General features: G+C 48.7%; 1 protein-coding gene and 1 non-coding gene across 2 annotated transcripts in view; one reads left to right on the top strand and one right to left on the bottom strand.

The window, feature by feature from the left end:
• Positions 1–22,600, top strand: part of LOC6599854 (serine/threonine-protein kinase NLK) — a 69,463-nt gene that overhangs the window by 34,059 nt on the left and 12,804 nt on the right. The window lies entirely within an intron of this gene.
• Trnaa-agc lies at positions 12,888–12,960 on the bottom strand. Its single transcript has one exon. It is a non-coding gene; the product is annotated as a tRNA-Ala (tRNA).

Below are 22,600 nucleotides of genomic sequence, written 5' to 3'. Positions count from 1 at the left end.
TTTGTTCTGGATGTAATTTGAGAGTCGTGAAAGCCGTCGCTAATATGAATATTACGTACATGCATAAGTGTGTGTGTGTGTGTGCACTCCTCTCTCTCTCTGTCCCGCTCTCCCCCTCTCCCATAATGACACAACAAAGTGCAACACTTCAACACTTTTAGTGGCAATTTACAGGAGCTGACCGCAACAGCAGTGGATAAATGGATAAATGGACGAATGGATGGATGGATGGATGGATGGATGGATGGCTGGCTGTAAGGGGAGAAAAAAGCAAAGAGACTTCAAGACACAAACAACAACAATAATTGACCACAAGAAAAGTTTTTGTCTGATTATGACAGCAGATGGGCAGAGAGGAAAGAGCGAAGAGCGGCGACTCTCCCTCTCCTCCTGCCCCCCGCCTCCTGCCATTCGCATGCAGATGATGTGAAGTGCAAATAATTATGACAAGCAGGCAAGCATGGCCGCCGCGGAGGGAGCGACGAAACGGAAGCAGCCAACGAGCAAAACCAAGGGGGAAAAAAAACCCACACCGAAGAAAAACAAAAACAAAAAGCAGCAGCAACAAATCTTCGCACACCTGCAAAATGACAAAAAAGAAAGAAAACCAGAAAGGGGGGAAAAAAGTGCAACACTTGAACTTTGGCGCAGCTGCAGCCCACAAGACGATGGGAGCGGCGAGCGGCGAGAGGGGGGAGGCGGAGGAGGAGGAGGAGTTGAGTCAGCGCAGAGCCCACAAATGTTTCAGCCACACCTCCGAAACAGCAACACAGTCGGTGGAGGGGGGAGGAGGGGCGGCAGCCGAAGCACAAGTCACCCTGCCATCACCATTAATCGAATGTTGTGTAGCCGATATTTTTGCAGAGACCAAGCCAGCGAGCAACGAGCAACACCTTCCGTAAGAGTATTCAAGTTCGCTCTGCCGTCGCGGAGGCACATAACACAACGATTATGAAAGACAATCAGCTGAGTTAACCGAGTTGTTGTTGAGGTTGTTGCTGCTTGGAGGTTTGTAGGGTAATTGACAAACGGCTGTTCAGACTGAGACCCCAGACCGATTCCCCGAGCCAGAGTCAGAGCCAGAGCCAGAGTCTGCTGTCTGGCTGCACTCGACTCTCTCTCCCCCTCTCTCTCTCGCTCTCCCTCTCCCTCTCTCTCTCTGTCATAAATGTGGGGCCAGTGGAGCAGCCAAGCGGCAAAACTGAATGCCTCAGTTATTGCTTCTGTTGCAGCAACAAACAAAATGAAAAAAAAACAGAAAAGAAAAAGAAAAGAGAAAAACCTCTCAAGGAATAATAAAAATATAGTTACCTCCAGGGGTTAATGCGGCTGTCAGTCGGTTGCTGTGTGACTAGGCTTTTGCTCTGATTACTGATAAATGTGTTAGGGCAAAGGAAAACACAAGAAAACAAAACAAAATGAGGGGAAAGGGTCGTTAGAGGTGCCAATGGGGCGAGAGGGCAATCGGTGGTCCATTCCAGACTGGAACTGTGGAACTGTGGAAACGGAACGTTTGCAGCTCCTGCTGTACTCAACCGATCTGGCAATCAATAACCCATCCTTTCAGCGGTATTTCTGCGTTCAATTTCAATTACCAGCAACTGATTCGCCCTCTCCCTCTGCCTCTGCTTCTCCTTAACCCTCTGCTTCTCCTTAACCCTATGATTGACTAATTGCCGGCCGCCGCCTACCGAGCATCCTCTTCCCTCTGGTATCTTCTGTGCATTCTTCGATCTTCGTGTGCCATCAGCAGCTCTATAATTTTCCCTTTTTGCCCAATCAATTCTCCCTCTCTCTCTCGGTCTCTCTCTCTCTCTCTCTCTCTATCTGTCAGAGTTCTCCCTAAAGCATTTCTCAGGGTCTCAGCTGTGAGCCTCGGCTTCATCTTCTTGCCGTTTGGAATTGACAAATCGCTTAATTAAAATGCACAAACGCCCCAATAAATATGCAAGTGAAGCAGAAACAACAACAGCAAGGGGAAAAAGGGAAGAGAGTGGGGTAGATGGGGGATGCTGGGGGGAAATCAGAGGGCGATCATCGCTCAGGTTATACGCTCGATCAATGCTTAATAATTGTCTATAATTTTAGTTAATTTATGGCAAATGCTTTCAGCAACATGCTGTGCGTGTTGCGGGCAACATGTTGCCAATACATTGATGAACCTGTGCATGTGTTTGCCTGTCCGTCTGCCCGTCTGCCTGCATGTGTGTGTGTGTGTAATCGAAACCGAAGCGAATCATTGATTTCCTGCGCATTTCATGAGCTTCGAAGACAGACGCCCAAGGGGTAATGCGGGGGGAGGGTGAGCGAGACGTCGACGAAGTGCCCGATAAGCAGAGAGGCTGAAGGAAAGGAAGAAACACGAACAGATCGACCGACGACGCATCGATTTCACACACACACGCACACACACCTTCTCTCTCCTCTCTCTGTAGAACACACTCTCTTCTCATCCTGCAATTGCAGTTCTCTTTTTTCCTGAACTGGTTCTCAGACTCTTCTTTGAGTTTTCTGCCTCTCTCTCTCGCCCGTTCCCCTCCACCTATTCTGCCACATCATTCGACAATGTTTAGTCTGGTTTTTGTTTCACTTTTAGCCCCGATCTACCCTCTCCCCCCCTCCCTCTTGTTGGGCTCACATGTGAGTGGTGTGTGAGCTCCCTGTCTCCCTCTCTCTCTCTCCCTGTCGCTCTTTGAGAAACTAAAAATTCATTGAACTTTCGCATGAAAATGCTCTCAAGGTTATCAACTTTGGGCCTGTCCAAGTCCAACTGTTGGCCTGGTTGGCCTGCCCGGCCTGCCCGGCCTGTTGGCTATTCCGCACACACACACACACACGCACACACACACTCACACGCACACTAAAACGGATCCAGTTCCAGTTCTCTATGGTTCTGTCGGACCTCTGTCGGGGTTTATTCAACTTGTGTGGTGGAGGCTGCCCCCGCTCTCGTGCCACCTGTGGTTTGGCCCCTGCAGACATGTCCCTTTTTCTTCTCTATATTGCTCTTGAATGCCGAGGATCTATAGGTTTTTCCATTTCCCTAAGAGATTTCCCTAATTAAAGGCAAATATTTCTGGCTATCTGATGTATAAAAAATCACCTGAAATTAAATATAATATTTAAATAAATTTCTCGATTGGATTGGATTTTCATTTGATTTATTTAATTTTTTTTTGCTTTTACGGTAATCAAAATTTAAATTACATTTCGCCCACCTCCCCTCCCTCGCTCCCTGGGAGTCTCTCCCCCCCCCCCCCCCCCCCCCCCCCCCCCCCCCTTTCCCTGCTTATCAGCTGCCACATGTGTTTGTTTTTGTTTTTGTTGTTGGGGCATCGAGGAGCAGGCCATTTATTTCTCTTTTCTGCCGCAGAATCAGATTCCAATTTGATTTAGGGCCACACATAAAATGGTGGCCTGTGAAAATAAATTATCCAAATATTTGCCACATTTCAACAAGAAAAAGCAGAGACAGAGAGGGGGAGGGGGAGGGGGAGAGAGAGATAGAGAGAGAGGGACATGGAAATTATTCAATTGAAAAGAAAACATTTGAAAGGTTTTCTTTTTCCTTTTCTTTTATTGATATGCCAGACGGCATTTGCCTGAGGAAGGAAGGGGGAGGGGGGGGGGGTGGTCTGGGGGTTCGGGGCAGACAGCCAAATGGCTTGAAGTACATACAAATTACACAATTATTGGAGTAAAACACGTGAAAAACAAAAGGAGGCAACTTCTGGCTGTGCAACAACCTAATTACATGGCCCGAGCATTGCCGAGCTGCAGGAGGGGGAGGGTTGGAGGAGGCAGGCAAACGTCTCAGTTGGTTGCATGTTGCACCCCTCACCCCACCCCCCAGCCCACCCTGGCCACTGCTGTTGCGTGTCTGTTGTGTTGACTGACTGTTGACTGCTCCCCAGGTCTGCCCCTTCCCCCCACCCCACCCCCAATGCATTTTCCTGCATCGATTTGAAATGCCAAACACGTTTGCGGTCTGGACACAAAAAAAGGAGCCAAAGAAAAACCCTAAACAGGTGATTTCCTGCTCCACGGAAAATGCAAAGCGAAAGAAATTCTTTTGGCCGCAAAGAAAGTTCTCGAGGGCTGGGCAGGGGCCACAATTTGTTGTATTTCCAGACACGTTTTGTGGCAGAGGCAGAGAACTTGGAAAACCCCAACCCTCCCCCTTCGATAACTTTGTGTCTCCCGATAACGATTACGAGATTGGATCCTTTTTGGGAACTGATTTTTTCCCTCGAAAGAAGAGAAATTCCTGTTTTTCAAACCCATCGCTCTCTCTCTCTCTGTCTCTGTCTCTCCTTTGACGGAAGTTGATTAAGCCCCAGGCCTCGGGATTTTCTGTTGCCCCATCGTCTAATTGTTGTTTGCCATCCTCCCGCTCCCCCCTCGATCCCCCTCGATAACCCTTCTGCATACATCCGTTTGCAGGAATTTCCCATTTTCCAGGGGCCCACGCAGGAAATGTAATAAAAATCTTGGAGCCTCAACTAAAGAGCGGCAAATGGGCAGGGGCAGGGGCGGGCCTCAAGGGCGGTGGGTGGTGTCTGGGAATACCAGTTTTCCCGCTTTTCCAACTTCTTAACAATTTATATATATTTTTATTTTTATTTTTAATTCGCTTTTCGCCCGAAGCGCCTGTTCAAATTTCAAGGATTCTTGTCCGCCTGTCTTGGTCGGAGGGGGGGGGGGGGGGGGGCTCTCTTTTAGGTACTGTCCAAACGCGGCTGCCGCGGCCCGGCCTGGTACTTGCCTCATTTTTGAGAGCTGTGCGGCTCATGCGGACTCTCTCTCTCTCTCTCTCTCTCTGTGCGCTGCATCCAACGGTTGGCCTCCAACAGATGGAGATTTGATTTGCAAACAGTTATAATTGCATGGTGCAGGGAAAGAGGGGCGGGGGCCAGCCCCATCAAAAGTAATCAACAATCGTGGGGTGCACATGCATTACCGGGGCCAATAATCGGCCTTTGATTGGAGTTTGTTTTGCGAATTGAACAAAATTGAAACTTAATTACTCGAAGCAGTCACCCATTCGAACATTCACCCACTCAAACACTCATTCACTCATCCATTCATCTATTTAGATGTACAAATTGCAGTCAATTTGATAATTATCAACCACTGATCCATTGACGGCCCGAATATTGCTCTAATCTGCAATTAATCAGCTTTCATTTCATTTGTGATGCCAAATGCAGCTCTGCTGGTCATTTGTGATGCCCAATGCAGCTCTGGCACTCATTTCTGATGCCCAATGCAGCTCTGGCTTTCTTTTCGATCTGGCAATGCCTCACGAAGGGAGGCTATCGATTGTGGCTCTCTCTGCCTCCTCCTCTCTCCTTTCTGTTGATGCAAAATTGATTTGGTAAATGCATTTTATTTGTTAGCTGTCACCTGGATGGTTCTTTTTTGCTGCTTAATTGATGAGCTGTGCACTGTGTTGCATGTGCGGCATGTGCGGCATGTGTGGCATGTCTAGCGTGTGGGAGTACAAGTGGAAAACTTAATTTAACCCTCCGCCTGGCATGCGGCAGCGAAAGGGAGGGATCCCCCTGAAAATGTGCCCCATTCCGAGTATTTTTTCACACTTTTCGGGCGAGTGCCGAGACTCTTGCGTTTAATAGAACCCGTTTTTCAATCGAAACGATCAAATGGTTGCATAAATTATGAGCCCAACCTGCCACACGCTCCACACACAGAGTGGGAGAGGGGGAGAGAGTCGGGCTGGGGAATTATTTATGACATTTGCCAAATGATTTGCTGGCGAATGAAATGTGGGCTTCGCTTTAATTGACTTTATTTTACCCTCACCCCCTACCCCCCTCCACCCTCCCCCCAACCTACCGATACGTCCATCAAATATACATAATATTTATCGATTATTCCCTGTTTTCGTTTTCCTTGCAGGTAAGCGGAAATCCTTGTTATATCTCCTGCCTCGGGGGGGTCTCCTGGGCTCCAGCTCGAGGGCGTGGAACGTGGAACGTGGGGGAGGGGGTAAGTGGTTATTTTTGGTAACATTTCAATTGATTTCGAAGGGCCAAAGGGGGGCACTTTTTCGATTGGGGATTTCCTTGGAATTTAAATAGAAATACTTTAAGATCTGCACACAGAAATGCAGTTGCACGAGGGGAGGTGGAGGGAGGGGGGTGGCAGGGGGCTGGGGGCTGGGCTTAAAGGGCGGCAAATGGCTGGCAGCAACCTTGACAAAAGGCAGACGCAGAATCCGAGGCTGGCCACAAAAGAAAACACAAAAGGAGGAGGAGCAAAGGAGGACGCGCTAAATTACAACGTCAACGCGTTGACAGAGAGCTCTTTTCTTTTCATTTTCCTTTCTTTTCATCTTTTGTCATTCCTTTGGCTTTGGTCTCCCCTGCCCCCTGCCCCCCTGCCACCCTGCAACATGCGGCTTTTGTCACTTGTTAGTTTTTGTTCTGGCACAACCCAGCCCTGGAATGGGAAAGGGGTATTGAGGGGGTGGGGAGGGGGGTAACCCAAAAAATAGGTTAATTGTTGGATTGGGGTGGGAGGGGTAGGCCTACCATCTGCAACACTCAAGTTCAATGGCTTCCAGTGGCAACAAACCCTATCTTATCGTTATCTCTGTCTCCCCCCACTCCCCCTCTCTCTCTTTTGATACCCCTCTTATCGTATTATCAATGTGGGATATTCTTCGAACTGAGAAGCATTTAATGTCACGTCACGATGCCAGTGGCACCTCCCCAATGATCCCAATCTTCAAATCGCATCCAATTTATGTGTATTTTTCCATATCTTATCCAACGACTGGCACGCGGTTGGGATCACAGCCGGCCACCCACTTCCGAGTGACTAATTTCATTCCGATTGAAGTATTGCTCTAACGGGGGGGTGGGGAGAGGGCGGTGGGGGGAGCTCATTGAACTCTTTTGTTGGTTTTTGTGTGCCTGCCCCTTCTGCCAGGTCGTCTTATCGTTCGGGCATATCGAATATCGTATAGATAAAGCCCATGTTTCACTCAAAATCAGTGGCTAACAGTGAGGGAGGGCGGGATCCCTCTGAAACATTCATTCAGCCCCAGCCTAAATCTCTCTCTTTCTGCCTTTTCTTGATACCCCTCTAATCGGTTTTCCTGTTCCGCAAGGCCCTCCTTCTCTTTTCCCTTCTGTTTTCCACTTTTCTTGTTGCCAAGTCTCCCCCCTTCCCCCCACCCTCTGAAAACATTAGTGAATCCACTTTTTGCGTCATATTTTCCATTCAGTTTTCGCCAGTGCCATTTCCGCTCATTTCATGCCATTTCCCATAGCCCCTTCCACTCCCCCCCTTCCTCCACCGCCCCCCTTCACACACCCTCATATGTCATTGACATCGTCGTGTGCGTTTAGGGTCATAAATTGTGCGGCTAAATATAAACGAAATATCGTATAGGGTATACAAATATAATAAGCTAGATTTCGTGATTGCTGTGTTTATGGCAAGATGAGGATTTGAATTTTTAACGATTTTTCATTGACTGAATTTGATGGGAATTTTATGGATATCTATAAACAGAAACGCCCCCAACAAGCAGAGCTCTACACCCCCGCCCCCCCCAACTGGGGGTGGGGGTGGGGGTAGGGTGACGGCTCACTACTACAGTGTATTCAATTTACACTTGACACAATTCCCTTGTGTCGAGAGGCGGCAATTTTTAAACTATTTAAAAATAAAATTCACTCGGTTTTCTGCCAATAAACGGAATGGGTTGAGCGGGGGGGGGGGGGGGGGGGGGGGGGGATGGAACAGCGTGCGGATAAAATTAGGCACAAAACATACCAGCGACACTGTCAAGCTCTCTCCCCCTCCCTCGCTAGAGGCGACCACATGGCGTGGCGGTGGCGGTGGCGGCGTCTGCTTGGCAGGGGAGCGAATACCAAAGTCCCAAAGAGAGCGAGCGCGCAAGTGTGAGAGAGAGGGAGAGCATAAAGCAACTTGGGCAAGGTCATTAAACCACACAAAAGCAGAAGCAGAGTCAGCAGAGGCGGAGGCAGAGCGCAGAGCAGCGGTGCCGGCAGAGGCAGCGGCAGAGCAGCTAGCAGCCAGTTTTTGTTGCTGCTTTTTTAATCGTCATCATCGGGCGCGCTGTCGCTGTCGCTGTCTCTGTCGCCGTCGCCGTTGGCGTTTCTTTGCTTTTGCTTTCTCAGCTGTTTCATGTGGTTGTTGTTGTTGTTGTTGCTCTTCCTTTTTGTGCGGGGTGTGTGCGGGGTGTGTTTTGCTTTGCATTTCCGCTTGCCAATGCATTTCCAAATGCAAACACACACACACGCGCACACACACGCACACACACGCACTTGTGCGCACTTGAGTGTGTGTATTTTTAGCGTAAACTGGATTTAAAAGCAACAAAAACAGTTCTAGGGCCCCGTGATTCTCTCTCTGTCTCTGTCTCTGTCTCTCTCCGCCTTGGAAAACAGTGTGTGGGAAAAGTTTTGGTACCTGTTGTTGAGAATCTATGCAGCAATGCAGGATGCCTGTGCCAGGATTATCTGGGCTAAGAATTATCATGACCACTCGTACCCATCTCCCCCTCCCCACGCACCCCCTGCCCTTGTCGTGTGTAATTAACACGCCCGCCGCCCACTCGTACCCAGGGCTGGCCTCAAAAACTGATTTGCATTTCCCTCTGCCTCTGCCTCTGTCTCTGCCTCTTCCTCTATGGCTTTTTTTTCTGCCTTAATTTATGCACATTTAAACATGTTTTGCTGCTCGTCTTCGTAGATTTCGCACTTTTTGTGGTGTGTGGGAAAATATTTGGAGGCAGCACTGCCAACGATAAGAGATCGGGTCCATCGGAGCGTATTGATTGGGATTTATGTGGGAAACCCACCGAAGCCATCAGCTGCTGATTCATGATCGATCCAAGACTCAAAATCGGAGGGCAGCAGAGCTTGTGGCAAGCATATGCTAATGCCCAGGGCCCACACACCGCATCTGAAACCGAAACCGAAACCGAAACCAAATCCAAATCCAGAGCTATAGATGTTTCAATCAAGTATTTAAATCAGGCTGGAATCAGGTTGAAAAGCACTGCTGTTGCCCCAACAGTGTCTGGGTGTGTGTGTGTGTGATGCAGTTGCCAAATTGCTTACGGCCTAAACCGATTACCAAACAGCAGGTTGCCAAACGTTGCAGCCACAATAAAACCCACTTAAAATTGTGAAGAAAACCCCAAAAACGGGCCCAGGAAAAACCCCGAAAGAAAAGCACACAAATCAAACAATACCAATCACCTAAAAGCGTTCGTTATTTCAAATATTAATTAACTGCAAATATGGAATATAAAACATACGAGTATTACGCCAGAGAAAACACACACAAAAAACAAAAGCCAATGTCAAAGAGCAGGCAGAGGACATCGACAAAAGTAATTAATGTCAGCGATAAATGTCAGAAAGGATAATTCCACCAATTGGGAATTCAATTTCGAGGAGAAGCGTCGCCGCGCCGCAGGGCGTATGAGTAATATCGAATCGAGGGGGGGGGGGGGAGGGGGGAGAAGAAAATACATTTCCATTTAATGGAAACACAACATGCACTACGAGTGCTTTCCCTGCCCCAAAAACCGACTTCATTTTCAGGCTTTTATAATCAAAATTACTAAAGTTTAAGCAAATACCTGCCGCCGCCCCCCGTCCTGCCCCGCCCCGCCCCGTACTCCCTGCAAACACTTTGTTCTTGTGTTCCTTCGGGGCAGGCGACAAAGCACTGAAGGACCCCTCTTGGCAAATCACAAAAAATTACAACAATAATAATATTTTCCACAGATAAAAAGCTTCCATTTGAAATGCTAAAAATACTAGAATAAACGAGAGCGTGGGCGCTGTTGGCCCTGGGCTGGTCAGGTAGGGGGGGGGGGGTTGGAGGTTGGGGGGGTTCGGGGTGTTTGCTTCGTTCATTAAATACCGAGCGTCCCAGGTTTTACGCAATTTCCCAAAGAATTTCCCTTAACGCTCGTGTAATGGAAATGTGCAGGAAAGAAGGCCAAATCCTTTGAAATTTATAAAGAAACACCAGGTTTCGAGCAGACCAACATAATTGTGAGCATTAGAATTGATTAAAGGGGGTTCCCCACTTTAATTTTTGATTTAAACATTTGCAGGGACTGTAAGCCGCCGAAATGTGGCAACGAATGAGAGATTGAGGTTACCTTCTAGTCCTAGCAGATTGCTCTTCCATCCTTAGGGTGGTCTTGGCTGCCGTGGATAGCCCTGACTTGTTGAGCCGCATAGACTACCCATTAGATCCACTGGAAACTATTTGCCATTGTCCTTTCCGTTTTGTAGATCCAGTTATTCCCTGCCTGAGCCGTTTAGGGTCTTGTGCTCGGATTATAATTCCCTCTACCGTAATTATACCCACCACTAATACGCTTCCTCCTCTGAAATCCCTAATGTTAGCACACCTTTCTTGTAGCTAGTATTAGTATTCATGTTTTGAATGCATTTTTAGTTCTTTTAGCATCGCGCGTCATGCGGCAGCGCCCCTCAGTCGTTTGGGCGGGCTTAGGGCTGCGTTACAGGCTTCGGCTTGGTGTCAATTGGGCCTCTTAATGGTGCCGTCATTGCATATCAACGTGCAGAAAAGAATGGAGGATTAAGCGGGCTAGAAATACAAGAAATACAAGAAATACTAGAAATGTGCAGTCTCTCTGTTTCTCTATTCCCAAATAGCAGCCCGGGGTATCCATAAAATCAAGAAAATTCGATCCATTTCCTAGGAAATTATCACGAAAGCTATCTATATAATTCCGAACAGCAGTATACCCGTTTCCGTTCATGTCGTGTGCATGATTTTGGTATTATTTTGGCCGTTCTTTCGGACTCAATTCAGCGTCGGTTTTCGAGGCCTTTGTAAGGTGGCAAAAAGTGGAGTCTGCTTCCTTTTTGGTGTTTTTGCTTCTTTGCTTCTTTGCTGCTTGCCTCTTGCTTAATCATTAAGCAGCTGTTGCACATGAGATGTTGTTGTTGTTGTTGTTGTTGTTGTTGTTGTTGTTGCCACTGCCACTGCCACTGCTGTTGCTGCATTCAATCATCAATCAAAATTTTGTGCTGTGCGTGCAACAAAAAACGAGCAAGAAACGAAGGAGGCCAGGAGGCAGAACAGCAAAGCAGGCAAGGGGGGCAAGTGGCATGTGGCAAGTGGCAAGAGGTAGAAAAATGCTGTAACTGAAGGCTTTAATGATGCCAAAATGAGCAGCAGGAGGAGAAATGTTGCAAGGCTCTTCTCCCTCTCTCTCCCCCTCTCCGTCTCTCTTTGTCTCTGTTTCTCTTCATGCTGCAGGAGGGCATGGAGTGCCGCAGTAAAATTGCGTGGCCACAGGCAAATGAGGAAATGCTCCTGCTGCTCTGGCTGCTGCAACCTTCTGCCAACCTGCCCCAACCTGCCCCAGCCTGCCGCTGCGTTGCACTTTGACTAATCCATCAACAAATGAGGCTGCAGGGGATGTGGCAGGCGGCAGGCAGCTCAAGAGAGACAGAGAGAGAGAGAGAGGCAGCGAAAAATTGCAATAAAAACGTTTCGTACTTTCTGGCCTGACCCAAACCAGGGAGCTATTTGGTCAGCAGCTACAGCTACCACAACCCCTGGTGCCCCGTGCCCCCCGTGCCCCGTGCCCCATCCTCTTGCCGCTCTCTTGATTCATCCTTTCATTGGCCACTTCTTTTAGCTGGATTTTCAAGTGGCTTCCTTCACTTCTTGGCCAAAAGAGCTGAAGACCCGAAGAGGGGAATTTCTGTAATTTTTATATGGTACTATTTCTCTCTCTCTCTCCCCCTCTCCCCCCCTCTCTTTCGCTCTCTGTTTCTGCCCCAGAACTTTTTAGAGATGGTTCTGCCTCGAATGGCCCTCGCTATCTATCTCTCTCTCTTCCCCCCTCCCCCCCCCCCCCCCCTGCCACTCGACCCTTGCGATACCCTTCCTTCCGCCATGCACCCTCTGCACCCCCCCCTTTCCTCGACGCATTGATGTGCAAAGTTTTTATGACGCATTCGTGATTTCTCTTTTTCTGCTTGGCTTTTTCCTGCAGCTCTTTATCCTTTCCCCCTCTCCCCCCCCCCCCCCCCCCCCCCCACCACCATTTCATTTTTGTACCCTTTTTTCTGTTTTTTTGTTTTTTAATGCTGCAATGCGCCCATTTTTATGATTTTAAGGCCTTTTGTCCTTGGCTCAAGTGCTGGGAAAACTGAACTGAACTGAACTGAACTGAAAACTCGAGATACCAGCCACGAGTCACGAGCCGCGAGCCACGAGATGTCCAGTGAAAGGCGCCTCTGCTCGGCTCTCGATTGAAAAAGAGTGAAACCATTCCTTAAAGAGCCTGCAAATAATGGCGATAGCCGCCAAATCAACTAGCGAACGGATTCCAGGACTCGACATCGACATAGAAGGGATACGAGGAGTACTGGCTGGCATCGTGGGGGCTGTGCCAGATCGGAGGATATGGGCCTCGCCCTTCGTCAAGGGGGGTTTACTTTCGATTGGTACTGGAAGAGCCGCTATGTATTTGCTTTTGCCTCTTTTCTGGGGCATTAAGTGGCGTAATACACCAGATTCCTGTGGCGCATATCCCCCACTTGTGGCACCGCCACCTTAAGGAAAAGCTGAGCGATCAGATCTTCAGGGAAAATCGGTACTGAAAGCATTTCAACACCATCCCCATAAAAAACTATATAAAAACTATGTTTGCTGTTGAAAAAGTGGGAAAAATTATTCCAAATTGAGTGAGAAATCCCTAAAATCCCACAATGACTCAAACGAGTCCCCCCAACGAATATCAAAACTAGCAAAATTTGCCAAATCTCATTCTTGAAATATATTTTAGGCAAAAAAAAAAAGAAGAATAAAAGAGAAAAACCCATTGGAGATGCGGGGCATCGATCCCCGTACCTCTCACATGCTAAGCGAGCGCTCTACCATCTGAGCTACATCCCCGAGTGGGTGTAGGCGGACCCGCTGCCCAATTGAAGCCCAAGGCGAGAGGGAGAGGGAGAGGCAGAGTGCGAAGCATATTCGATCGCATGCTGTTGGCTTATCTGCATAAAAACACACACGCACACACACACACATGCATAAGCCTCTGCCTATGCCTCTGCCCGCATTAGTGCGCTCTCTCTCTGTCTCTCTCTGTCTGCCTGTCTGCATTTGATTTGTCAAGAGCTTTTTGAACTTGACACCTATTTAGAGTAACAGTTGCAGCTGTTGCTGTTGCTGTTGCTGTTGCTGTTGCTGTTCCACTCTCTCCCTCTCAAAGCTCTCCTGCCCGAGAGTCGGGTGGAGAGGGGGTAGGGGGGTATTGAATTGCTTTGATTGGCATCGAGTGCTCTTCTGTCCACAGTTGTGTATGATTAGCTTGGCTAATTAATTAGCCCCAAAGAAAGGCACAAGCTCGCTTACAGGCCAATTAGGCAGAGGAGGAGGAGGGACACCGAACCCCGAAGCACAATAGGAAGTACAATACAGGAGCTTGAAAGTGAAATGATTGGCAGGGCAGAGGGCAGAGGAGGTAGCGGGCAGAGGGCAGCGGGCAGCGGGTATCGAGTGTCGGGCAGATGACTGAGTGCCCATTATAATATTTTGAGTCGAGAGCGAAATTGGGTCACAACTTGTTTAGCTCTCGAGCAGCTGTCTCTCTCTCCGCCGCCGCCGCCGCCGCCGAACGTGTCGAACGTGTTTTAGTTATTGTCTCTCTCGCTCTCCCGCTCTGCCGCTCTCTCTCTCTCTCGCTCTTCGCTCTGCTTTTTATCGGCTACAGCAGCTGTTTTGTGCGTTAACTATTCGCAGCAGCTGTTGGACATTTACTTTCAATATGGGAAACGGACGGACGGAAACTTTTCAGTCTTTCTTCTTCGATGTGGGTCACTCGGTGACGTCATTATCGAGTGCTAATCGAAAGACTGGCCACAGAAGAAGAGAAGCCAGTCGAGGAATGAGAACAAACAGCAGGCTGTCTTGTCTGTTCGTTAATTCAATATCCATATATCCTCCAGGGCCCGAAATTGGGTGCCACAGATGTGGCAGGAGGCAGACAGGTGGACACCAAAACGTCGAGAGATTTATCTCAAGTAATTCCATACACATATATCGTATGAATATATCGGTATATATGGCCAGGACAAAGACAGAGACAAAGTCTGGTATTCCACCGAATGCTACTCATTTTTGTTATCTTTTCGTGTGCGTAATGTGCTGCATGCCACATGCCACACGAGCCCACGTGCAACCGAAGCACACAGAAAGCCATGATTAATCGCATTTACTAATCAATACAAATGTCACTCAAGCCATTTGACATTCGAGATTTGTGGTCCCCCCCCTCCCCCACCCCCCCATCCCCCGCCGCAGCTCCACTTTGGTGCCCGATTTGGGGCTCCCATTACACATACGCACAGTAGTCCAGCCCCACACGGCGAACGGGTGCCAGGCCTTTGTCAATTAACGGGCGTGTAAATTTCCGACTCTCGGACATTCGAGTATCCCATGCAGGTGGTGGCAGGGTGGCACTGCTGCCACTGCTGCCACTGGTGGCAAATGCAACAAAAAACCCTAGGCAAACATTTCCCACATTGTGTACAAGAATTTTGCCACCAAATATCCACTGTGTTTGTTTTTTTTATTGTTTTTCACACGAATTCAGGCCAGGCAGCATTTTTCCACTGGTTTTTCCTCTGGCCTGTCCTCTCGTCTTCCCCGGCTTTCCTGGCCGGAGAGCGTATTTCAGCTGGGAATGCTAATTGACATCGCGTGCCGGAATAAATGTCATCAGCGGCAATGAGAACCGAAATATCGCGAGCATATCCCGACGACGAGGGTATTTATATATATATTTTTAGCCTGAACTGAAACAGAAACAGAAACAGCAATAGAAACAGCAACAGAAGTGTGTAATAAGGTCACTTAGGGGTCAGAGACAGAGAGTGAGTGTTCGGGTCAAGACGGGGGCGGGCGGAAGGGTGGGAAATTGCTTGGAAAGCGTGAAAAGTTTGCCAAATAAATTGGAATGACTCCAAAGGACTCGCAGGCGGGGAGGGGGAGGGGGAGGGGGTGGGGTCTAGTCACGTACGGCGCTGCGCCTTTTCCTGTTTTGTGATTAATTTTCACATTTTCACATCAAAAATGAAAACTTCCGCTCCTCAAACAACATAAAAACAAGTGGAAGGCGCATGGATTGTACATTTTAATGGTGGCATTTCCTGGCCAAAAAACATGGAGCTGTTGAGCCACGGGGCTTCAGCAGCTTCAGCCGCGTAGTCGGCGATCTATTCAATGATAAGTCGATGGTTGTTTGGGCTAATGTATAGCGGCAGAACTATATATTAAGGGCAGGCGGGGTCCGAACCCGAAACCGAAACCGAGGCCGAAGTGCTCGTGCCCGTGCCCTAATTCAAGCGAGGCTTCGGGCAAGAACACGACAGATCGAGAGAGCGAAGGCAAGGCGCGAGCCTGATATACATAATTATACAAGCTGGTCCGTCCGCTAGCCCTCTTTCGGGTCTTATTTTACGCTCTGCACTACTGGGACTGCTTTGATGTTACGTTTGATGAGAGAGCGGGAGAAGAACGAAGTTTGCTGGTGCCTTAAGCAGAATAAGACCCGCAGAGGGAGCGCGTAGCGGGAGCGGACCACCCTGTATTATTTTATTATGGGCGCGAGAGGAAGACAAGAGAGAGAACGGCTGCATGGGCTGTCGTGTGATTGCCGATGACAATGTGGTACAGTGGGCACTACAAATGACGAGCAACAATAGGGTTGTGCTCCACGGGTGCAGGCCTGACTCCAATCTTTGGATTACTGGCTAACACTGGACTGAGTGACACAGAAAATATATGAAATGTATAACTCCTTCTGTCAGAAAATAAAAGATTTCTGGATCCCTTCGACGGATGGCTTTGCCGAGCGAGTAAACAATTCGCAAAAGACATAACAATTTATGCCAATAAAAGGCAATCTACAATCTGTGAAAAGGACTCTGCTCTGCTGTGCTCTGAGCGGGAAGAGAGCTTATCCTTTGAATATTTAAATAGGCAAAAAGTTTTTTCTGCTCCCTCGTTGGGAGGAGGCGGAGAGGGTAGGGGAGCCTTTGTTTTCCTTCCATTATGATTCCATTTGCGATTATCATTAGATTGCCATCATTTGTCCATCATGTCCTGATGGCGATGTCCTTGCCCCTAATGTGCCAACTATCGTATCGTCCGGTTAGCCATTGTCCTGCCAGCCAGGACTATGATAAATTGCTGAGCTAATTTTTAAGCACAGCAAAGGAGAAGTGGAAGAACTTTAGCTCTTTATAAAGGATAGGATAGAGCAGTCCTTGGAGCATAAATATTCACACTTGAGAGGGGGTTGGGGTTGGGGTTGGGGTTGGGGCGTGTGTGGAGGAGAGCACGCGTGTCTGTCATAAATATGAAAAGCGTTTCATAAATTATTGATAGAAACAGTGGCAGTGGCAGTGGCAGGCACGGGAGGCACTGTAATCCTTTCCCACCCCCCTCCCCCCCTTGGGCTCCCACCTCAAGCCAAAAGATAAAGGATAAATCGTAGCATAACGTGGCTTATCAGCAGCTGCCGCAGCATCCAGGCCGAAAGTCCTTGGTCCTGGGGGGCAATGCCTAGGCAATCGCTGCTCGGCCATCCATAATATATATGTACACACATATGCTGATGCCTATGGTGTCTGTGTGTGTGTGCGTGTGTGTCCGTGTCCTGCGATAAAAGTGGCAACTTCATTGAAATCCTTGCGGCATTGTTTGGGCTTTGAGTATTGAAATTTATTGGACCGTCGGCCATCAATGATGCGATTCGCAGAGTAACAAAAGGAACCCAAGAGAACTGAGCAGAGCAGAGCGGAGACCTTGAGCTGTCGTCTGCCAGTGCGGGAAATCTTTATATTATTAACGAACGCCCCTCCTCTCCCGCCCCGCCCCGCCCCTCCTTGTGGCCCAGTTCGACCTTCGCTCGCTGCTAGACTTTCTCTCGAATTTTGCGCCATAAATTCTCCCTCAAGGAGAACCTTTTGCCGAAGCTTGCAACTTTTTCGTGGCACGTAGAAAATCTCATTTTATTTCGGGGCGGCGTTCGTTCTTCCTTTTTTTTTTTACTACCAATTTGTCAAGAGGAAAAGAGAGACAGAGAGGCAGAGACGGAGGGGGGGGGGCACAAGAGGATCTATTAACTTATTAGTACAACGTGGCAACGTGTGTGCAACTTGTTGAGAGGCATGTAAAGCCGAAAGGGATGCCGTGGCAAGCGGCACACACAAAAAACGAAACGAGGACGTGGCACAGAAAAACAATGACAGCTTGTCACACGGCTTGTGGCGCGCGTTGCTCTTCACCTGTGCAACACACACACACACACACACACAGATACAACTACATGACGCGCAAAAGTCGACTACATTATTTTTTATGTTGATTTTTCGATGCGTGAGGAAAAGCAGGAGAGAGGGGGAGCAGAAAAGGGGATTGAAAGATACAAGATACATTCAAGATGTTTGTATATTTGAGTATTTCCAATATTAATCGACCGATTAGCGATTACCGATTAGCGCTTCGATAACATTCAAAAAAATCTGCCTGGACGCTTGCCACACGGAAACTTTCCGCTTCCATGGCTCGAGGCTTTGTCTGGCAGGACATGTGCTCCCCCCCCCCTTTGGTCCCCCCTTTCTCGAGCTCCTTCTTCGCTGTACAAAGTCCTTTTTGTTTTCCTTCGCGCACATGAGAAATGTGCTCCGACGACGACAACAGCGGCGTTTGCCATTTACATTTATAATATTTTTATGTCACCCACGGCAAATGCCCCTCCCCTCCCCACCGCCGCTCTGTGGCAAGATGTGAAAGATGGTGGCATATTCCAACGGTATACTCGTATATCATTAGAGTGCTGGAAACGCCCTTGCGGCTGGGGCTTAATTTTAACAAATTATTCACAGACGCCACCGCCGTGGGGCGAGCGTTTTCTTCTTTTCTTTTTCGTATGTAATCTCATCTTTTATTACGCCTCTCGCACCCCTTTTTAATGAGCGCCCCGGATAGGGGGGAGGGGGGTGGGGGGAGGGTGGAGGATCATACATACATTTTCTACATTTTCCTGCCAGTAGCCACCTTGAACTTTTGTTTTTGGAAAATCTTTGGGGAAAACTTTCAACACGCATCGCATGCGTTGTGAGCAGAGGCGTGAGGAGGGGGAGAGGGAGAGAGAGAGAGAGATGTGGGTGTAAAGAGGAGGCAAGGCTTGGGCAGGTGTAAAATATAAATAGCCCGAAAATGATCAAATAAAGAGCGGACTCAATCCGGCATTGTAGGTCGCCCACGAAGGACAAAGGGACACCCCCTCAAGGCAGTCGAGGTCCCAAAATATCCCCGGGTCGGTGCTCTGCAAAAAGTACGATATTTCATGGGTAGACTCGGTGGAAACTCCCGAGGCAAACTATTCTCTGGGATTCTCTCTGTCTCTCTGTCTCTTTGTCTCTTTGATAGATTTGACCTCTTTTGTTGGCTTTGTTGCTGTGCAATAATTAGACAATTAAGCGCATAATTAATTTAAAAGTAACCCAAAGAGCCCCTCGGGGTTGCCGAGTGCCAGGGGGGGACACGGGGGGGGGGACACTGGCGAGGACTAATGCTCTATCCCTTTTGGCCTTGGCCCCGCCAGCGGCAGGGCGGGGCAAGCATAACATGTAAATGTTTGAAGAGCTCCCAGCTCCCAGCTCCAAGCTCCACCAAGGCGATGGACACTCGGGCTAAATTAAACATTCGAGGCACAACAAGAAATCGCTGGGGCATGCAAAATGGACTGAGGAATGCGGAGGGGGTTGGGGGGCGGGCTGGGGGATCCATGAGAAATGCTGATGACGGTCTTAAGTGCGGGGCAACAACCGAACAAAAGAAAAATGGAAAGAGACGGTAGTCGGCCACAGGGATACCCTGGAGGGAAGGAAGGACTATATGTATGCACCAGATTTGGAGTCCTGTGGCGAGTCCTTGGAGGCCCAATCAACCCGAAAGTATAGCAAACTTGTGGGCATGGCTGCCAGCGCCTTTCGCTTTGTCCTTTGGCTATTTCTGGGCCACCAAGGACCACGAATTGTTTCCATTGTTTGCCCCAAAATCCCCACAAAAACGGACGCGCAACGAAATGAAATGAAATGATTTTAGGCCCCGGCCAGGCAGCCAGGCAGCCAGCGCCCACACGCGCTTGCCACATTTCAGCGGCACATTCAAGGGCAGAGCATCATCGTCATCATCATCGTCATCGTCATCGTCATCGTCAATATTTGTATCTGTATCTCCCTCTGCGGTGCCATGTGATGTGATGCTCGAAAGTTTTTGCCCCCCACCGCGTGCCCCATGTGTCAAATGCAAACTTGATGCCCCTTTCCCCCTCTGCGGCTTGCTTTTTGTGCGGGAGCAGGGTCTCGTCTCTGGTATCTCCCCGGCCCTTGGGTTTGGGACCCCACGGGTTTCGAAGGGGGCCGAATATGTCATAATCAATCTGTGCGTGGGGCGTGGCACCAGCCCCTAATCCGGGGCATCAAACCGATTTTTACATAATTGTTGGGCAACAAACACTTACATCCCCGCCCCGCCGTCATTGCTGTGACCTCTGACCTCTGGCACCTCAACTGTTGATAAATCATCACTAATTCCCGTATTTTCTGCACTCTTTTCTTTATAGGTAAGCCCCCAAATAGTCAACGAAGGAAAGGAAGGAGGGAAGGTACAGTCCCAGGAGATTCTTCTGAGGGATCGAAGGACACTCAAAGGAGAGCGGCATGCCACAAAAATTGAGGCATAAATTCTTGTCTGAAACAATTACCCAAAAAAATTATGCAATTTCAACAGTCCCCTCAGCACCCCTCTCTATCCCCCTCCCTCTCCCTTCTCTCTCTCCCTCCATCTTTTTGTTTACGTAAATATTTCATTTAACGTCTTTTGGCAATTTGGCGCCTGGCAATGTTGTCATTTTTCATTCCACCTACTTTTAGGCCCCCCCGCCCCAAAGGAGGAGGCGCCTCCGCGAGGCGGCATTAAAGTGAAATATAGCCGAGAACAGACACAAGCCCCCCACCCCACCCATACCACCCCCACCCCAGCCCAGAGCTAACGACATTGACAATGACTCTATTGTTTTGCTTTTGTGGCGTGGGGTGGGGGCTCCGGGACACGAATCCTGGTAGATTTTTAATGTGTGCTCATTTTTCATAGCATACTTTTTAGGGGGCTTGCGAAAGGTGTGGCACATGATTTCCCATTTGCATGTCTGCAAGAATGCAATCAAAATGGATTTTAATTGATTTCAGCCTCATTCGGCTGTAAAAGTCATTGACTGAAACATGCAGCACACTACAGTGGAGTACAGTACAGTACAGTACACCCTCTACAGGGAGACAGACAGGGAGAGAGAGAGAGAGACAGAGAGAGAGAGAGAGCGGAGCTGAGCGTATTAGAGTGGAGTGCAAGAGTCCGACATACCCTCGGAAAATTCTAAATTGCATAAATTTATTTCTCTGCCTCTTGCTGTCTCTTTCGCTCTCTCTCTCTCTCTCTCTCTCTCTCTCTCGTTTGGCCTGCCTCTACCATATGCCACGCCTACCTGCCTGCCTGCCTGCCTGGCTGCCTTTGCCGCCTGCAGGCCATTTGTAAAATTGATTACGCGCATAAATTGAAGCAGACGACGACGACGACGACGACGCTGGCGCAGGACATGGCTGTTGCCAAAAGGGATTGGAGAGCGGTAGGGTGGGGGCCGGGGGAAGGGCTTGCTGTGCAAAAGAAGGCTGCAAAAGCGGAGATTGAGTTCCCGTACATTTAGGCTAGTTTTAAATTGAGTTTTCCCCGCCGCAAACACACAGAGAGAGAGAGAGGGATGGAGGTAGGGAGGGGGGACCTTTTGCCCCCTCTGCTTGCTCTATTTTCCTATGCCATTATATTTATATAATCAAATTCAATTAAGCTTAATTGCTTTAGTGTGCGTGTGCGTGTGTGTGTGTGTCTGATGGTCCCCTCTCTCTCTCTCCCTCTCGCCTCTGGGAGAATATGCCCCAAAGTTATTAGTCAATTAACAGCAGCGAAAATGTTGCAATTAATGTTGCGTATTCTCTACAAACAACAAGCCACATGTACACGTGTGTGTGTGTGTGTGTGTGTGCGCTTGCGGGGGGCAGTAGTGGGTTAGAAACGAGTCGGATACAACGAGATTAGCATTAGCATTCCCCTGCTGCCACTGGCATACTCGTACGGTGCCATAATTATAACAGTTTGAAATGGTGAAACATACGAATTAGTCGTCGCATCTCGGGAGTGGCACAGGTGACAAATGTGTCGATATATGTGCGATCGAATTAGAATGCAAGCAATTACTTTTTATACACATATAAATGCACAATTTGTTGGCAACATTTCAGTCTTGAAAACACTTTTGAAACCTTTGTCGCCTGCACCCGCATGTTGTTTTGCATGCGACGGTGGCTTTGAAAGCGAGCGAGAGAGAGAGAGAGGATGCTGGCATCAGCACAACATTTGGATGGCTGAGCACATCAGAAGACAACAAGAAAACATAGCGGCGCGAAGCGGACGACAATGGGCAGTAGCGAGAGAGAGAGAGAGAGCGGGCAGGAGAGCGTATGACAGAGGCAATCAAAGCGACAGCAGCGGCAGCAACAACTGAAATTAGTAATTTACACGCAAGCCAAAATGTGAAACGTCATGTTTCCGCACACCCCCCCCTACCCTCCCCGGCCACACGTTTGGCGGGTGACACACGGAATTCAGAATGTAATGTGCCCATGATTATAGCAAAACTGCAATTAGTAATTGAGAGCTTTAAAGCGATTGCAGTGCGGTGTGCGATGCCGGCGCGCTTTGACTTCTGATCGAAATAAATTTGAGAAGCAAGAAGAACAAGCAAGATGAAAGGCGAGATGCTCTGAAAGTTCAATGAACGAGTCGAGCCAGGGCTGGAGCTGGAGGAAGGTGTGAGTGGGTGGGGGAGACGCAGAAGTGAGGAACGGCAGGCAGACGACGTCAGCAGCAGCAGCAGCAGCAGCAGCAGCAGCAGGAAGCCAAAGGCCCAAAGGCAACAAATGCTCACTTGGCTGGATAAGCTTTTTTTTGCGAGGGAGGGGGGGAGGGCATATGCTGGACAGTGGTGGAAGGAGGAAGAGAGAGAGAGAGAGGGATGGATAAGCAGCAAGGAATGTTTGACGATGGCTGCACGGAATAAGGTGATGAGTTATTCAAAAAGCATGTGCAAAGTGTCAAAAGAAATCAAAAATGAAATTATGGAAGCAGATGCGAGGCCGTGCCTGTGTGCCTCCCAAAAAGGGACCAAAACATCAATTTGGAGAGCGAAAGAGAGAGAGCGAGAAGGAATATAAATAATAATGTAACGTAAAGGCAGATGTGACCCGCAGGCAGGGTTCCGAGAACCCGAAAGTCATTCAAAAGTTACTTTTCGACAAAAGCTGCTTAAGCACCGAACTGGAGAGGAAAGGATTGGGCAGAGAGCGAGAGAGAGAGAGCAAAGCAAGCACTGCCCCACACCCCGCATGGACCCTGCATTACAGGGTAT

This window comes from Drosophila persimilis, unplaced genomic scaffold (assembly GCF_003286085.1).
Source record: "Drosophila persimilis strain 14011-0111.01,24,50 unplaced genomic scaffold, DperRS2 tig00000676-arrow-arrow-pilon, whole genome shotgun sequence".
Classification (NCBI taxonomy): Eukaryota; Metazoa; Arthropoda; class Insecta; order Diptera; family Drosophilidae; genus Drosophila; species Drosophila persimilis.
Note: the sequence above shows the minus strand (reverse complement) of the source record. Positions and strands in the feature narration are given on the sequence as shown.